General features: G+C 38.6%; 1 protein-coding gene and 1 long non-coding RNA gene across 3 annotated transcripts in view; one reads left to right on the top strand and one right to left on the bottom strand.

Moving 5' to 3' along the window:
• The window catches only part of LOC130561722 (fucolectin-like), a 66970-nt gene that overhangs the window by 13308 nt on the left and 35608 nt on the right, over positions 1 to 18054 (top strand). The gene's annotated exons all lie outside the window — the stretch shown is intronic.
• Positions 3495 to 6012, bottom strand: LOC130561754 (uncharacterized). The gene is made up of 3 exons (XR_008963860.1): positions 5555 to 6012; positions 4378 to 5447; positions 3495 to 4299 (listed from the first exon to the last, which is right to left on the bottom strand). It is a non-coding gene; the product is annotated as an uncharacterized LOC130561754 (long non-coding RNA).

The following is an 18054-nucleotide window of genomic DNA, read 5'->3' as shown; positions in this document are numbered from 1 at the left end:
TCCTGGGTGAAAGATGCCTTTTGGTGAGGTGCTGCTGATAATGCCCTTTGTATGATTCCCATCAATGCGACACATCGATAGTTAATACTGTTTAAGTTTTCAACAAAACGAAACACAGCATCTCACTGTTTTGTATTTTTTATCATTTTTATTCATCATGGCTTTATTAATATGGCCAATTGAAATTGCTTATAAATGAAACAACTTATTCATAGAAACTAGGATCATTACTAGGATGCATTTGTATTTATCTGGTTAGTTGTTTATTATTGTTGTTGTGATTGTTGTACCAGTACAAGTACAAGTCAATAATGATGCACACATTTTCAAGCTGGTATACATGTCAAAATCAAGTCAAGCCAGATTCCGTTGTCATTCCATTAGCCTATTATACAGTATGTAGAGAGATGCAAGTGAGCGAAATGTAATACCACACGGGGTATAACATCACTGATATTTCTAACCAACGTTGTGTATTAGAATGTGAAAATATGTACAGTACATACCTACAGCAAACACAACCGTATACCCAAAAGGAAAAGTGCAAAAGAAAAAGACACAAAGTCTGCATTTAGGGCCAATTGCTTTTACATACTTATTCATCTTATCCCGGGGATTAACATACCTGTATATCTAGACATGTTTGATAATGTTCTGTAAACTATTTACTTTTCTTAGCATCAAGACATGAATTCATTTTTGGCATAGCCCTGTGGTCTGCGTTTGGATTTATACAGTATAAGTCTTCTGTGTTTCTGTCTTCTGTGTTTCTGTTAATATTTTTTTAAACACACATTTCCAGTAGAGAACACTATGCATTATCTTTTCTTTTATAAACAACGAAGTTATAAGCGAAAGAAACTTGCCCAGGGCTACAGTCCAAATTCTGCTGATGGAGGCAAGAAGGATTGAGTTTTTAAAAACAATCTCTAGTTCATGTCTCCTACCACTATTTTATATATCTCTTCTGATGGCAAATGCAATGCACTATATAAGACACCAAGAGTGGTTGGATAGATGTAAAAAATATTAAATAAAAATTATTAGGGCAACAACAACTTTTATATTCTTTAAGCTGTAATAAAGGAACTGATAGGATGATTAATTCTGTTAATTGATGGTACTATAATTGAATCCTCTTAAATTATTTAGCACTGCCATCAGGTGGAAGATTCAATTACTACAAATTTGACTGAATCTATGGTGAGATGGGCCAACGTACTGCAGTTTTCTTCTTTACTTGTGTTCTGTACAGCACTGATTCTCTACCAGTGTTGCACCAGGGCTCAGATATTACATTTACAGTACTGTGCAAAAGTCTTAGGCATGTTAGTATTTTCACCCCAAAACATGTTTCAAGTCAGTTACTCATGCTTTGCTGTAGTGTGTCAGTAGGAAACTTTGTTTATTCACACTTCTTGTGCATTCAAAAAACTCACTGTATTATTACAAATAATGGCAAAAGGAATGTTTGGAAATGTAAACTGAAATTTCACACTGACACAGTACAGCAAAAGATACAAATAACCTGTTTCAAACCATTTGGGGGGGGGTTAAAATACTAACTTGGACTTTTAGACTTTTGCACAGTACTGTATATCAAATCATGAAACAGGGATAAGGATAGTGCACCCAAAAATGAAAATTCTGTCATCATTTACTCACTTTCATGTTGTTACAAACCAGTATAAATTTATTTTTAAAGAAATATATTTGGAAAAATGTTAGCAACTGACATTTCTGGGATATCATTGACTAATATAGTAGGAATCATGTTGGCTATAGTCTTTAGGAGTCTTTTCTCGCGATTTTGACTTAATTCTAAATTTTTTCAACAAAATGGAGAACAAGTTCTTCTAAGCAAACATTCTTCGTTTCCACGTATGTAGTTTATTTATTTAGATAAGAGGTTACAAAAAGTATAAATGGTGATGGTAGAAATTAGGTTGTATAAACAATATACATTTTATATATTTAATTTATTACAATAAAGCAATAGGCTACTAATATGGTCACTTCTGTCCAAAAAGAGTGGGAATTAAAAAATATGTATGAATTTCTGATGCCCAGGAGTAGAACAGCAAATTCTAAACCAAGGTTTCTCAGCTCTGGCTCTTGAGGTACATTTTCCTGTAGAGTTTAGCTCCAATTTTAATCAAATACAACTGCAGTACACAATCAATGTCTTTAGGATTATTATAAAAAGTTGCAGGTTGGTCAGTTTAATCAAGAATGGAGCTAAAGGGGTTGCAGGAAAGTGTAGTTGAGAACCCCTGATCCATATCATCAGCTACTTAAATGAAAGATTGAGGCTGTGGTATAAACGTTGCCCACTAGAGGGAGAAATTGGATAAGTAATCGTTTAAATGGATATTTCACTACAAAATGAAAATTGTCATCAACTATTCACCCTCAATGTTCCACATCTTTATAATTATCTTTCTTGTGTGGAACATATAAAAATATATTTTGAGGATTTTGGTAATAAAACAGTTTTTGGTCACCATTGACATCCATAGTTGGAAAAAATACTATGTCAATATGGAAATATTAAGTATGCGAAACATTTAAGGCTATTTTCAAATATCAAATAGTGTCTCATATTTTTATTTATGATGAGATGTGTCCACATTGTATAATTCATTTCATTTTTGTAATTTTGTAATGTTTTTTTCTGTGTAATGTTTTATTTAGCAGACAGTAATTTCAATAAATCTGATACTAGGCTATTGCTTTTAAAGTAACAATAAAATTAATAAACTTTTTTCCTCCAATAACGTGCATTTTGGTAGCTGGTTCAGGTGTTTGATTAAGGTTGAAGCTAAACTTTGCAGGACAGTGGGCCTTTAAAATGTATATGGTATATATGACCCTTTCTGCTCAATTAATTTGTCCAAAGTGCAGTCAGCTGGTCTAACATATCCACAAATTAAATGTTCAATTAAATGCTGTAAATTATTCATAAATCATGTAGTATGGCGAATCCTTTTTGGCATAAGTATTAAGTTTTCTCACGATCATACTGTCCTCTATCTTTCCAGATGAAGAAGATGCTGTGATCCCTGAAGCCATCAACAGCGAACTCGAAGTCCAGCTTCTGACAGTGTAACAATTTACGCATAAAATTCTCACTCAAAGAGGAGAACGAGTAGCATTTCAGTTACTCTACTGGGTGTTTTCTTTACTGGTTCTATTAGATGTTTTTATTAGGGCCCGAGCACGGAGGAGCAAACCACCGGCTTGCACCGTAGTGCAGAGCCCTTTTGTTTCTGTGTTGTTTATTAGGGCCCGAGCACGGAGGAGCAAGCCACCGGCTTGCACCGTAGTGCAGAGCACTTTTGTTTCTGTGTTGTTTATTATTATTATTATTATTAGGGCCCGAGCACGGAGGAGCAAGCCACCGGCTTGCACCGTAGTGCAGAGCCCTTTTGTTTCTGTGTTGTTTATTATTATTATTATTATTAGGGCCCGAGCACGGAGGAGCAAGCCACCGGCTTGCACCGTAGTGCAGAGCCCTTTTGTTTCTGTGTTGTTTATTATTAGGGCCCGAGCACGAAGGAGCAAGCTGCAGGCTTGCACCGCAGTGCAGAGCCCTATTGTTTCTGTGTTCTTCTCCCTCTTTGATCGTGACACATGAAACAAGAGGTTCTGTCATGGTTCTGCCACTAGCTCAAGAAAAGCAAGACAAGATGAGGCAGAACCATGACAGATTTACTCCTCATACAGATTCAAACAAGTCAGCATCATATTTGGCCAGTATGATCTTCAGACCTTTGTGACGATACATTTCAAGATCCTAACTTTTCTTTGAGGGGCGTGTCTGTGGCGGCCTGACACAGTTTGATGTTTCGCCATGAAACAGGAAGCTATGCTAAAGGGAATGTAACACATTTAAATAAATAACAAATCCAACTATAATTCGCCTGCATTAATTTTATCGCCTACGATTACACATATCCATGTCAGTGTTCACTTATAGCAATAGCGCCACCAGCTGGCAAAAGGGAATGTGACACATTTAAATAAATAACAGGAAATCTGGTACATGTAAATAAATTAAAGTCTTTCTATAATATAACTTCCTAGACCTTTGTGACGATACATTGCAAGTTCCTGACTTTTCGTTGAGGGGCGTGTCCGTGGAGGCGTGACAAAGTTTGATGTTTCGCCATGAAACAGGAAGCTAGAGTAACTCAGGCACACAATGTCTGACCGGCCTCACACTTCACATGTTTGATAAGAGTCATGGCCTGAACACATATCCATGTCAGTGTTCACTTATAGCAATAGCGCCACCAGCTGGAAAAAGGGAATGTGACGCGTTTAAATAAATAACAAATCCTACTATAATTCGCATGCATTCATTTTATCACCTACCATTCGCTGTTTTCCTTATGCAATCGGGTTGCGGTGGCACTTTCGGCGAGGGCCCGATCATCACTGCTCGCAGCTTTAATTATTATTAGGGCCCGAGCACGGAGTAGCAAGCCACCGGCTTGCACCGTAGTGCAGAGCCCTTTTGTTTCTGTTGTTTATTCTTCTTCTTCTTCTTCTTCTTCGATCGCTAATTTGAAGGCCTAAACATGCTCAAAAACTCACAATAATTTGCACACGCATCAGACCTTGCAAAAATGTATGTCTGATATGGGTTTTAAAATTAGGCGTGGCAAAATGGCTCGCTAGCGCCACCTAGAACTGCCCAGGCCACTACGCAATACGTACATGCACCAAATTTGGTAGGTTGATAGAACTCCCCGAATCATTAAGAAAAGTCTCTTGGAGCATATCTCTAAACCCAACAGGAAGTCCGTTATTTTTGATTTCCTGTGCAATTTTGTAATTTGTTTCAATTTCCAGTCGTCGTACTTTAGCGAACTCCTCCTAGAGTTTTAATCCGATCAACATCATCTTCATGTCATTCTACTCTTAAGGCCTTTGCGGAGGTAAATTGCGGAGATCCTGACTTTTCATGGGGGAATGTGACCCATCCAAAGTTTGGCGTTTCGCCATGAACAGGAAGTTGTTGTAACTCAGGCCTACAATGTGCAACAGGCCCCAGACTTTACCCAGACTTCACACATTTGATAAAAGTCCTGGCCTGAAGACATCTACATGGTAATATTCAGATACAGTTATAGCGCCACCTGCAGGAAACAGGAAGGGGCATGTTTTAAACTGTGATTAACTCATAGAGATTCAAACAGGTCAGCAATATATTTGGCCAGTATGATCTTCAGACCTTTGTGATGATACATTGCAAGTTCCTGACTTTTTGTTGAGGGGCGTGTCCATGGCGGCCTGACAAAGTTTGATGTTTCGCCATGAAACCGGAAGTTATAGTATCTCAGGCACAAAATGTTCGAACAGTCTCACACTTCACACATTTGATAAAAGTCCGGGCCTGAAGACATCTACATGGTAATATTCAGATACTGTTATAGCGCCACCTGCAGGAAACAGGAAGTAGCATGTTTTAAACTGTGATTTAATCCTCATACAGATTCAAACAAGTCAGCATCAAATTTGACCAGTATAGCCAGTATGATCTTCAGACCTTTGTGATGATACATTTTATGATCCTGACTTTTAGTTGAGGGACCTGTGCGTGGCGGCATGAAAAAGTTTGATGTTTCGCCATGAAACAGGAAGCTATAGTAACTCAGGCACACACTGTCCGACCAGCCTCACACTTCACATGTTTGATAAGAGTCCTGGCCTGAACACATATCCATGTCGGTGTTCACTTTTAGCGATAGCGCCACCAGCTGGCAAAAGGGAATGCGACACATTTAAATAAATAACAGGAAATCTGGTACATGTAAATAAATTAAAGTCTTTCTATAATATAACTTCCTAGACCTTTGTGATGATACATTGCAAGTTCCAGACTTTTCATGAGGGGCGTGTCTGTGGAGGCGTGACAAAGTTTGATGTTTCGCCATGAAACAGGAAGCTATAGTAACTCAGGCACGCAATGTCCGACCGGCCTCACACTTCATATGTTTTATAAGAGTCCTGGCCTGAACACATATCTTCTTCAGTTTTCTCTTATTGTAATAGCGCCACCAGCTGGCAATAGGAAATATGGCACGGAAAAATCTATAATGTAACTCCTTATATGCACGTTGCCCACCGTTCACTGTTCCTGAGGCCGATGGGTGGTGATGGCACAGGGTTGCGGTTGCACTTTTGCGCGAGGGCCCGATCATCGCTGCTTGCAGCTTTAATTGACTTTGAAATGCAATTCCTGCATTGACATTTTATAGGGCACTTTCAGTTCTAACATTGTCTATTTCATGTTATATGAATATATAATAATTATTTTAATGTTCATAATTGTGACAGTTCTTATTAGCACACTGCTGTAGTTGAAGCTACTACACTTTCAATATTGTGACAAATAAACCACACTTTGATTTTAACAGTAAGAAGTATACCAGTAATCAAGTATACTGGACATTCTCTACTATTAAGTGTATTGTTTTTAAAATATGTAGTATATCGAGCAAAATCTATTGATGTTCGGAACATCATTGACTGCTTTTAAAACCACAAACTGTAGAGAAAATGTGCACACATAAGATGATCACTAATACAAAGTTGCGGATTGTAAAAGAACAACATACATGAACTTCAACCATTGACCTGAGAGTAAGTACGGGTCAGGAAACCTCACCTTGTTGCAACCGATTTTGGGTTAACTTAGGCCTATTAATGTAAGACAACCGGTTTTCAGCATGTAAACTATAAAAAATGTAAGTCTTCATTTCAATGGCTGAGTTAGCACTGTTGCCTTATAAATATGTTTCCAGTTGATAGTCTGGTTATGGTGCACGGGAGTATCCCAAGTATATCCACCCAAGTAACAACTCCTACAATTCCTTGCATAAGTTTTCTATAAGACAAAAACATAACACAAACACAGAAATTTCAATAAATATAAACCAGTAAACATTGCAAGCATTAATTACACATATAAATGAGCAAGGAAATAAAGTGAAGTGAAAATGTGTTATATGGGCTGATACAGCACCAGTAGTAAAAAAAATGTTTAGCATCTGAAATTTGACAGACTTAGCGGTAACTGCGGCAACAGGCGGAGCGCTCAGCCTCGTGCGTCAATAAGCACTCGCTCATGGAGCAATTAAACATTATGAAAGTGATCAAATATAAAAAATTGTACGAAAATGTTGAAATAATCATAAAATTGGCAGATACACGTGAAGCAAGATCTGCAAACTTACTTTTATGCGCATATATATATATATATATATATATACTGTATATAAATAAATATATCCATTTCAAACAAACAAACCATTATCAAACGGGAATAATGGCAAGGCATAAACATTATAAACACACTGGAAATATAAACTGACTTTAAAAGGCACGCACACAACTTTTGACAAGAATACAACGCAACAGTTTAAAATCGCATCCATCCTCATCCTGATTAGCTTTTGAGAGTGTAAGTTTGATAGGCCGCTGGTGTCCTCTGCAGGCATTTGTTAGAATACATAAGACAAAAAAAAATGTGTTTATCAGTCTTAATTCATTTTAATGTTGTTCACTAAAACCATATGATCACTCACTTTTAATACTTTATTTAAAGCAATTATTATTGCCTCATTGTTATGTATTTAAGTAATATTAAAGTATATTGGTCACTTAAATCTATCTTTTTTGCGCATAAATGAATAGGTAAATAAACAAAATCATCCTTTGATGCTCGATTAACAGTAATTGTTACTGACAGCCCTAGTTAAAGCATTTCAAAATGCTTTGACTCTGTACTATTTACAAGCGTGAAAGAAAAATGGTCAGACATTACATTAATAACAAATCATTGCATAAATAATCAAGAAAATATTAAATGGCATCAGCACACAGGTAAGTAAGATAAAAAAGTTAACACTATTGTTAAGAAAGATAAAAAATAAGGAAAGTAAAGCTAGAAAAATCATGCGGGAAACATGTATATTAATTGTGGCAGCGTACATGCGCGACGTTAGAGTCACGCGTCTCTTGTGACGACGTACTTATCCATGACGTTAGAGCCACGTGTCTGTTGTGGCGACGTACCCCTCCGCTCACGTCAAAGTACACGACTGTCTCCTTCGGTAGGTAATCCATGGCACTATCCACCCCTCATACCCCAAATAGTAAGCAGCACTCCCATCTACACGATCAGACACAATTCCTCCAAAGCCTTGAATTTACTGTGGTCAAATGAACCGTCATCTGCAAACGCTCGGTCAAGCCTGCCCCTGCCGGGTTTCTTGATGTACGTCTATTCGTGGATTTACAGTACGGATACATAGAAAGGCAACACGTTCTCACTCCCAACTCGTCACATATTGAAGCTTGGTCAGGAGGATCTTTGGCGTCATGTTTTTACTTGCAGGGATTTCCATAGACTTCTGACCCGAGCCCGCGGCGTTGACATTTGACATGCAGGGAAGCAGACCGCAGTGTGTACGGGTCGAGACTAAGATAAATAGGAATAAAAAAGAAAAGGCTACAATAAATTAGTTATGGCAGTGTGGTGAGTCAATTGGCGGCCCCCAGGTAATATTTAAATGATTTTTGTTTTAAAAACCACTCGTTGCCTGATATCAAAGTGCAGTACTGTGGTGCTGACGTCATTGTAAGGCGCGATCCCAAGGTCCACTGCGATTTCCCACTAGGTAACGTTAAGTAGAACAGTTAATTAACACAGATTGGAACAATCATTACACTTACGGAACAAAACTGTTTAATCAGGTCAAGAAGTTGTGTTGAGAACCTTTAGAATTGCATGGTAGCAATTTCGCTACGCAGTAAATGACAGCAGATATTATAAAAAATATAACGTGCTGCAGCACATGTGTATAGGCTGGCGAAGTTAAGTTATCTTATTAAATTCAAGCTTGTATCCTTTTTCCACATATAATCATTGTTAAATTTCTGGTTCCTTACGAACACTAAATTTCTTTGTTTTGGATCACCAGTAAAATCAAATCATAAATAGGTTGGATGTTGTGAGAGAATTCTTCTGCAGATCTGGGAGCACAAAAACAAGACACAGAGAGGCATCAAGCTTTTGAACTCATTTATTTTAGAAACTACAAGTCTTTATATACGGTGCCAAAAGACATCTGGCAGGTTTCATATGTCCAGGGATTCACAGAATGACCAAATAAGGTATAGCAGTTATTGTGTAATTTCTGGGCACATATAGATGTTTTTTACATGTATTGAGCACTGTCTGGGCACATATAGATGTTTTTTACATGTATTGAGCACTGTCTTTCACCACAGTTATAAATGCACTTGATAAAATACCTAAAAAGTATTCAGAAGTATTCATAGGAACATTAGTACATAGATGGGTTGATCTGAAATCATAGTCAATAAGAATAATTACATATAAGTAGGTTTATGATGATAATTTGATTATTTGAAGAAGAATTGATGATTTAATGACACAATCTGTACCTGTAACCAATGATTGTTCATATAAATGCACTTAATGTCACTTTATGAATGTTTAAAGCACATTTGAGCACAATGAAACAAGGTAAAATCCAGTGATGTTTTTAGAGGCCTAACGTTTGAAGCCTGTTGTGTTCTCTCTAAAACCTGGGGATTTTCCACTGTTTACAAGTAACCATGATTACGCACGGACGCCACGCCGTCTCGTATGGAGACCATGGCTTGTTTGGTGGTCTCGTGTAGTAACCATTGTATGCAAATTATTTTAAAAATGATGTAATAACCAGCGTACCACCATTAGATACGTACCTTGTTACCTGGGACTTATTGGTGGCAGACAATTAACAATTGGTTAATAAAAATAAGAGATAACGGGAAAATACCTGATTGGTTTTGGAGAGGACCACCTTTCAGAAGCTTTACTATAACTGTAGACTGAAAACACTTGGTTTTTAGATGACTTTGAACATCTCACTTTGTTTGACTCGAGCAAATAAAGTTAACTCCTCAACATCCGGACCTTCTTAGTCTGAGAGATTTTTTGAACTACAAGACTGAAATTTTTCCACAACACAGTTCGGACAAAGAATGTTTAGCTTAGAAGAAATCCCCTCCTCCCAGGAATAGCCAGAAGGAATCCCTTGCTCCTATATAGCCAGCAATGTATTCAGTGAGCTTAACAACTTAATTCTTTATTTTGTGGGCTTGTATTCATTTATGCGGAAATTAAATCTAACAATCATGCAAGATAATATCATAGGAGATTGTATGATTTTTAATTATTATGTGTGTTCAGTTACCTATATTACAGTCAGTTAGCTCGATAAACAACTGTAACAGAGCGGGTTATTATATACAACCACCCAAGACTACGCCACTCCAATTTAGATTCGGGTAGGAGTTCCCAGATGAGTTCCCCACACAGTCACTCAAGTAAATGAATGGATATAGCAGAGTATTATAGTCAGACATAAATCTTTATTTACTGATATCAGATTGGTCTGACCTTGCACAAACACCAGCCACAGTCGCCTAGGCAAATATAGTATCTTCAGAGAATAATAAAGCAAAAGAAACCAAACGTCACACCAATACGCAAACACAAATCAGTGTATACATATCACTGCCACATCACGCCCAAAATAAGAATAAGTGTGTTTCTCCTAGTCACTATATGCAGGGCAGATATAAATTATGGCTCAGTCAGTGCACGGACACATCCAATAAAGAAGCAGTATAATAAAGTGGTCATGGGCCGACAATCAAACAAAATATCAAACTAATACAATAAACAAATATATAAAAGTAAAAGTAAACATAACCAAAACTTAGGTAGGGAAAACAGTGATCAACACTTCAAAAGCACACATAACTCTGCAATGAAAAAAACATTACAATAAAACCCATACTCCACCACACCCTCATACCACCACATCTTATAACATTTTTCAATTTAAACAATTAAAACATTCATTTCTTTATTACAAAACCAGTATAAAAATCTACAATACAAAACTTAAGAGCTTTATTTTTATTTTTATGCTCTTAAGGGCATGCGCCATTCTGAAGAGGGAAAGTACAGCGATCTGGCGTTCCTCGCCACACGCTGAGCCACTCTCAATATCACTCGTCGATCCGATAGTCTAAGCGGACGAAATCTTTGAGATGCAAATACACAGTCACGAAACACGTAACTGTGTATAAAACCAGTGTGCAGCATATTCCATCCCCACATTCACATACCGTGGATTTAATGTCCACCACTTTTCCAATGGCTGTATAAGCAGTCCACCACTTGTAGCATACACGCACCCAGATCGGCTCGATAACTACCACAAACACAGTCATAAAACCAACCATGTACCATCACAAATATAAACCAAACAACCAGACTCTTTTAAAAGACCTACCGCCGCCAACTTATTCCAGAGACCAACCACCACCAGCACGCCAATGTATGACTTACGGCCACAGAGGCGGCGTATATAACAGGTCCAACGCTCCTTCTACAACTGCTATCGCATGCAGTGACAGTCCAACAGCACCCCCTACTGACTCGGCTACACAACACTTTAGCCATTTATAAATGTTCAGATGAAGAACAGTGTGGCCAGATTGGTGTGTTTTCTGGTTCTGGTAAGTTCTGGTTTGTGAGTGTACAACATACATATAATTCTGAGAATCGTTAGGCCTCATAAGATTTACTATTTAAATAATGCCTTTTTGTGTCTTATTGTTTCATATTTAATTGAAGCTTTTTGAGCATCTCTTCTATACTTTTTGAGCAAAGCCCTTCATTACCATTGAACCATTACACTGTTATATTACTCAGTCAATACAAATGATCTTAATTCACATGTTTGATCTTTTTCAGTACCTGTGTTTAGATTCCTGACAAAATTTGTGGTTGTCATTGAGGGTCAGCCCAGAGAAGACTGTTGCTGTGATCACAATGAATGGTAAGGGTGTGAAGATAGAAATCTATACATGCTCTACTCCTATAAGTTTTGCACAGGTCTGAATGTAAATCTACAAATGACTTCTGAGTAATATTTAAAAAGTATACAAAGTAATGTAAAAATTGTTTAAAGAATCCAAACCCTGATTACTCGTATAAGGTTTACGTTAAAGTGGATGTGTTTTTGATTTTTCCAGGACGATATGATCTAAGCATGCCTGAGTTGAATTATGAGGCATGCCAAGCCACTTCGGCTGCTGGAGTGGTCGACCTCAATCGAGGTGACTACTGGCCTGTGACCCTTCACTTTGCCACAATTTATGTTTTCTCATTTGAAGAAATGAAGATGGCAGCACCAAGCATTTGTAAGAATGCTCGATCAGCGAACTGTCCGCTTTGGTCGTGTGAGTTTTGAATTTATTCAATTCAATTCAATTCAATTTTATTTATATAGCGCTTTTCACAATGTGCATTGTTCCAAAGCAGCTTTACAGGAGCAAATAAGAAAAACACAGAAAGGTAAAACACAGCACAGTGCATGGTGTTTATAGACCAAGCAAGATCATTATAATAAATATCTAATAAATAAATGAATAAATAAATAAATAAATGCAGTCTCCCGGTGAGCAAGCCAACACTGCACTGCTCTGCTGTGGCGAGGAACCCAAACTCCAATGATGAATAATGGAGAAAAAAAAAACTCGGGAGAAACCAGGCTCAGCCGGGAGGGCCAGATCTCCTCTGACGTGTCATAGCTGCAATCAGTGACCCCGACCAAAGCCACCGAGCAACGTCCACGAAGAACAGGGAGAGCCCACGAGCCGCGACCCAGGAAGCCCCACCCGCCGAAACCGTGCAGGTCCAACCCGGTCCCATTCCGCGATCAACAACAGACAACAGAGGAACAACCAGGTAAAAGTAGTAATGGCATAATTAACTTTATTCCTCTGTTGTCCGACATCGACCACAAAACAAGACCAACCAGACCTGACCCACACAGTCCCAACAAATGAAACGCCCCGAACCACAACCAACAAGCCCCCCCACTCCCTACAACACCCACCCAGCTACCTCCAATCAAAGTCACTGAGTGCAGCCATAACTTCAAACTGCTGTCATGTGATGTAAGTTTAGCATTAAATACCAAGTATTGTAAATTTAGCATTTATGTGACAGGTAGTCCGTCTTTGAATTTATTTATCCTACAGTATTGTTAATCTCTTTGTATTGTGGGATGAAACACTGTTTGATGCTAATGTATTTGTTGTGCATTATTATTAGCTGTTGATTTCCTTAATTTTAATAGACTGGCAAGATCACCACTGACAGTTTTCAGAAAAAATGTTTTGAGTGGGAGGATGTGCGATATGAGGTGGACAAAATCTGCAAGGAAGAGACCTTCATCTGTCCTGCGTGCACCCCGGATATGCTGGCAGTTTCAGTAGGTGGAAACCGCAAACATTACCGTTTTAAGAATGCAGCTAGGTATTTCAAATTGTGTATAATATCACACAGTTGAAACAATATTAATAAGAAAAGATATCTCATGTGCACCAAGTAAAATAGATTACAAGGTATCATGAACTTTTGTGTACCTGTTCTGTATTTTTTATTATTATTATTTTTAGATCTAAAGAACAGGCCATCTTTGAAGACGTCTTTATAGCTAAGGATGAAGCTGTGACAAGATTTGTGGACTACATTCACAAGACATCCAAACATGTAAAATCGCAGACGATTAGACTATATACAGGACTACACTTACCTCCTACTGAAGAGTTTGTTTAGGAGAGTCTTATTTTCATCAACCATTTTCCATATTATAGGTCGGTGGAAGAGGTGTTTGTGGAGGGGAGTGGTCAGCAGCCAGAGAGACCTCCCAAAGATCTGCAAGCAAGGTAGACGAGGAGGGATTGGGAGCTTGCGGTGTGTCGACACGGAGTGCTGCTCTGTGCTTTAAATATGTACAGGGGTGAAATTTTTGCCTATCCCCTGTACCTGCAAGAAAAGCTGGCCAGTAGGCAAATCACTTTTTTTGTATGGGTGTGACCTGCAAATATTGGCCCTACCTCCAAAGAGTTGCAAAAAGCTGTCCAGAGCTCCATCACCTTCTTAACATGAAGCCCTTCCTTTCAGTATTCCATGCCAAAGCCCATGATTTTAAATGCGAGGTAGGTGAACTTTGCTATGTGATTACCAAAACTGAACTGTTTGAAATGAATGTCAAAACTTTCTCAGCATTATTATTAATATTTTTTTATTATTCCTGAAATCAGGTGAAATGGAGTGGGGCATATCAGGATGGGGCTGGTTTGACACTAGGGGAGGAGGTGGAACAGTGCAATGCTTTCCTGTCAAGGATTGCAGTGACCACAAAACACATGTCCAAAGCAGGTAAAATGACCACGCACTGCCCTAGTTACATCATTATCATAATAAGTAGGGAAAATATGGTAACATGATATTCTCTGTGTTTGCAGGACGCACAGACATGCTGACACTCATGGCCATGCGCTGGAATCAGCAAAAGTTAAACAATTTGGCCACCACACTGACCCGCCATTATCAGAAGGTAATAACATCAGTAGAATTTGTTTTAGATGTTCAGTAATTAATGTTATTAGTGTTTGAAGCTGTGCATTGAACATTTGGTTCTTGATTTTGTACTATCTGTGATTGCTTGCCATTGCAGACCACAAAAGCTCTGCAAAGCCAGTTGCAAAACCTAGAGTCTATAAAAGTCGAACTGGCAGTAACAGAGAGCCAATTGGAAGACTGGTTCTGTCAGGTCCCGGGTCTGAGCACCTGTTTGTTTTGTCCTGTCTTTTGCTTGTTAGTGTTTGTCTAGCACAGTTTGGAGAGTTTGACAGCTCGCCACGTGCTGGGGGTTTCTGTTTAGACTCTGCCTCCCTCATTATCCTCTTCACGACACACCTGTTCTCACTCATGCTAATCTCCTCACACCGGTTTCCACTCCCGCTATCTAGTCTTTCTGTATTTAACCTCCTGCATTCTCTTGCTTCCTTGTCAGTCCGTTAGTTACTTCTCGCTGACTTTGATTGTTAGCGTTCTAGTCTTGTCGTTTGATCTAGTCTTGTCTTGTCTCTAAATTGTGTTTTGTTCGTTCAGGCTCCAGAGCTCTTTGCGCCCTGCTCGGTGTCCCACTGTTTCCCCAGAGCGGCGCAGGTCTGGCGAGTTCGGGTTTTCTTTTGGCTGGCTGAGTGGAGTTATTTCCCTGGACGCCCGGAGGCTACCGCTTCTCACCCTCACCGGAGGAGTTCTCGCTCTCTCTCTCTCTCTCATGGAGGACCCCGCTCTTTTCCGGGTCCGGTTCGGGAGGGTCACCATTCATCCTCGGCGTTACATCACAGTGGCTCTTTTCAGGCTAGTGGCTCAGAGTTTCTCACGGAGTCTCTTTTCGGGGATGTGAACTCAGATTTTCTCACGGATTCACCTTTCGAGGTTGTGGTACAAACCCTTTCACGGATTCTCACTTCGGGGCGTGTTTCACGGAGCTTTTCACAGACTTCTTCTCTACGTGAGTGAGTTGGCAACGGCCTCTGGATTTACGAACTTCTTCTCTACGTGAGTGAGTTGGCAACGGCCTCTGGATTAACGAACTTTTCTCTACTTGAGTGAGTTGGCAACGGCCTCTGGATTAACGAACTTTTCTCTACATGAGTGAGTTGGCAACGGCCTCTGGATTTACGAACTTCTTCTCTACGTGAGTGAGTTGGCATCGGCCTCTGGATTAGCAGACCGTTTACATGAATGAGTTTCTCTGTATCCATTGTTTTTTCCCCTAATTATTTTCGCGGCCGAGCGCTCGAGCCTGTTTTGCTATTATTGTGGTTTTTCCCTGTATGACTCTGTGGAGTATCTTGAGCTAATAAAGCCTTGTTATCCTGCATCTGACTCCGGCCTTACTCTCATAACAGGTTCAATGATGTAAAGGAGTGGGCAGACGGTCAGGAAATGACTAGTGTATATATACTGTATAGGTATACATACACATATTACTAGTAATGCATTTAGTCATGAATAATTTTAATTGTTACTGTTATTGTAATTTTTCCTAAACATTTCTTCTCAGTAACATCAACAACATCCACAAATGATGTTGATGCCTTGACCAGCAGAATTGAGATGCTGGTGGCGAGTTTCAAGAGACGTTCCCAGCGTCTCTATAAAGATACAGATGGTAACAAAGGTCCTGCCAGGATCCGCTGCAAGATCAGGGAGGAGAAGGGGATCCTGACATCAGTTGTAGAGAAATACAACAGAATGGTTCCAAACACTGAAACTCTGTGCTTGGAAACCATTTTGTCTGGTGAGACAGCTTGGCCATGGCAGCTACCACACAGTGGTATGTACACTAGTCTTCTTACAATTCTTATACATACTGACACATTACCCACAATGCCTCAAATGTCAGTCTGCAACTCCATATGATTTTAAAGATTCTTTGAAGGTTGATGTATGACATAAGTTTTTCTCATGCGTTCCAGACTCTTGATTTTTGTTACAGAGATGGACAACCATTGGAAATATCTTTCAACTCGTGCTGATACCCTCAGAGAACTGTCCTGCATGTTTACCAGTAAGACACTGAAAAGTATGTATTTGTAATATATGGCACAAACGTAAGAATAGGGTTGCCCCTGACCAATGATTTTCCTGGAAAATGGACTCACAAAATACTCAGTTCCAGTTCCAGGGCTGAGAAAGAATGTTATAAGTTCTTTTAGCCATCATAACTGTTAGACTATCTTTACTTAACTGTTAGTAAGAGTCTGATTTTTACTAAATACCATATTCCTATAACTAAATAGAGGACGTGTCCTTCTCGAATCATTAAAGTAAAAAGTAGCCTAGTAATGAAAACATATTTTATTGTATCATAAGTGGATGTAGCTGTATGAGCCATCATTACACTTTTCCAAAATCTCTATCCAATTGGTAGCTGAAAGTTGGCAATCTTGCTTTCTTGGAGATGTCCTTGAAACTCTTTCAATGTTCCAATTTTGAATTACCTGTCCCCACATATGTAATTACTATGTAATAGGGACCAGCCGTATCATCAAGAATATCTGTCCGTGACTCACCACGTGCTGTGTAGTATGTTTGGGGTTTTTTTCTGCAACTGTATAACCAATCCAAATTAGGACAATGACTTTTATGAAAGACTAACATTTGTGCGTTAGTATTAGAGGGCAGCCCTATTAAACATATGCAACAATGATGACTGTTTATAAAGTTTCTAAGGGAGGCTTAATGTGATTTTGTTATTTCATTCTTCTTTTAAGATTCGTAATGTGACCTAAGTGAAGAGGGTTTGAAAGGTCTGCAGAGCGTCATCCACAGAAAGCAACGTAAAATCAGAGAAATGAGAAAAACCTGCAAGTTTTGTCTGGAGCAGAGAACCTCAACTTTTTAAACAAACTGTCAGCTGATGACTATGACAGTGACTTCGAAATTTCTGATGACGAACTGTAATCCACAAGACTGTGACACCTCTTTTTTCTTGACAGTGAACTTGACCTTAACCTTGAATCAAGCATGTAATAAAATCTGCTGTTGATCACCTTGTAAATTAAACCAAAATGTAGTTTCTGTCTTTTTTCACATACATAAAAATGAATGTATCCATGCCTCTACAAGCAGTCAGTGGTGGAAAATCAGTACAATATTGTAAGGCTAAGTACTGTACTGTACTAAAGTATAGATTTGAGGTACTTCTCTCACATACTTATGTGTAGTTGTGCTAGGCTACAGTTCAAAGAAAAAAAACTACTGAACTTGCAGCTCATGAAGAGATTATAAAATATGACATTTTGGTATAAATAAAACTACTCAGTAGTTTATACTGATAGTATACGTACAGCCAAAGTAATGTGGGAATATTTTTCAGATAAAAGTATGATTTAAATATCAATATAATCAATAAGTGTTTTCTTTCATTAAATCATTAAGCTGTGTGATTTTGTCATGTGCTTGCTATCTTACTCATTAAAATAGTTACTGTGGCAAATGGGGGTTGGAGCCATAAATTATCTAGATCAACACACACACACACACACACACACAAGAACAAAAACCTCCATGTTACAAATTAATCT

This window comes from Triplophysa rosa, linkage group LG1 (assembly GCF_024868665.1).
Source record: "Triplophysa rosa linkage group LG1, Trosa_1v2, whole genome shotgun sequence".
NCBI classification, from domain to species: domain Eukaryota; kingdom Metazoa; phylum Chordata; class Actinopteri; order Cypriniformes; family Nemacheilidae; genus Triplophysa; species Triplophysa rosa.
This window is presented reverse-complemented; position numbering and strand designations above follow the sequence as displayed.